Source organism: Alexandromys fortis, unplaced genomic scaffold (genome assembly GCF_014885135.2).
Source record: "Alexandromys fortis isolate MF-2015 unplaced genomic scaffold, M_Fortis_MF-2015_v1.1 scaffold_21, whole genome shotgun sequence".
Classification (NCBI taxonomy): domain Eukaryota; kingdom Metazoa; phylum Chordata; class Mammalia; order Rodentia; family Cricetidae; genus Alexandromys; species Alexandromys fortis.
The window spans coordinates 7,876,552-7,878,469 of NW_026067905.1; positions in this window are offsets into that span (position 1 = coordinate 7,876,552).

The window sequence follows — 1,918 nt, forward strand, 5'->3', positions numbered from 1 at the left end:
AATGTTTTCTTTTCTTTTTTTTTTTTTTTTTTTGGTTTTTCGAGACAGGGTTTCTCTGTAGCTTTGGAGCCTGTCCTGGAACTCCCTTTGTAGACCAGGCTGGCCTTGAACTCCCAGAGATCCCCCTGCCTCTGCTGGGATTAAAGGCATGCGCCACCACTGCCCTGCTTCTTTTGGATGTAGTAGTGAGATTACTGGATCATATGGTCGTCTTCTTTTCATTTTTTAAGAATCCCCCATATTGCTTTCCATAGTAGGTTTGAGCATCCCCACCCCAGTGTTTGCAAATTCTTTTGATTCTGCATCCTTACCGGCATGCGTTATAATCATTTTGACAATAGCTGTTCTTTCTGGGGTTATGATAAGGACAAAGTGGCTGCATTAGCTAAGAATACTGACCTTTCCCTTGGGCCTGCTGATGTCCAGGGGGTAACTAAAAGCACAATAAGACTTTGCACCTCTGCCTTCATTTTGTACTTGTTTCTTCTGCCTTAAAGCTTGGAACAAGTTCCAACTCATCTCTACGTGTTAATCATTCAGGTAGCGTTCATCCTGTAATCCTCCGCTCTGAGGTTCAGTACACTGAGATGAATAGCTAAGGGTTTGAAAGATTTTCTGGAACATTCCAAAACATCCTGCTCCAGATTTCTTAGAGGGACGCCTGGAGTCTACGTCTGTGCCCATGCTCCTCCAAGGAACAGGATGCGGGCTGGCACATCAACCCATGCCTGCTTGAGCTGCAGCCGCCTTCTCAAGGGAAGTGAACCGTGTCTGCCTCCCAGGATGACTGGTCAGATGGAACCACAACAGGCAGGCGATCAGAGATTGCACCTTCAGTGCCAGCATCTTCCTCAGCACTGAAAGGAGTCCCCCTCTCTTCCCACCAGCTGTGCTACACTGATGAGACTGGGGGTGCCCCCCTCTGTTTTTTTTTTTTTTTCTTGCCGTGAATAACCTGAAGTCATTCCAGCTGCCCAGGAGGCAACCCTTGGACCTGTTTTGATCCTGTGGTTCTACACTGAATTTCTCGTTTCTTTTTGAGGACCTGATATAACCTAGCCTGGCCTCAAACTCATTTGTGAAGCTGAGGATGACTTTGAACTTCTGGTAGCCCTGCGCCTACCTCCCCAATGATGGGATTCCAGACATGCACTGCCCACCCTGTTCATGTGATTCTGAGGATGGAGCCCACGGCCTGTGCCTGCTCCATCAACACTCTGCCAACCGAACTGCATCTGTAGCTGAGGGATGAGGCCTAAGATCCCTGATAGGCAGAGAGATAAGAAGAGGGGCCACAAATAAATAAAAAGATGGGGAATTTCCAGTTTCTTTTCATCCGTCTGACTGGAGACAGAGATCTAAAGGTCTGGTGGGCTTTTTTTCTCCCACCAGCAAGGCTCCTCTGCCACTGGGGTTGGAGATCTAAGGAGTTTAAATGAATACCTATTTTATCATGAGGCAGAGGTCCTAGTGGAATTCTATGGCTCGGACGATCATCCCTCAAACACAGATGTGTTTTAAAGGCTTGATTCCTGGTGGTGGTGTTGGAAGATGGTGGAACCTTTAAGAGAAAGGTCATTAGGTCACTGGGAGCATGCTCTTGAAGAAGATTGTGGGAACCAGTCACTTCCTCTTCCTCTTACCCACTTCCTGTCTCACAAGATGAGTAGCTTCCACTACCTTGGTAGAAGAAGATGAGAATGTGGCTGCTGGAAGGTATGGTTGAGGGGAAGGACTGTGCTGTAGACTTGAGGGAGGGAACGGCCAGAGGCATCTGGAAGAGTCCAGACTAAACCTGGCCATGGGGGTGGGCAGGGCAGGTGGAGGGGAAGAGGAGAGAGAGAGAGAGAGAGAGAGAGAGAGAGAGAGAGAGAGAGAGAGAGAGAGAGAAACAGAAGGGGAAAGGGGAGAAGTGGGA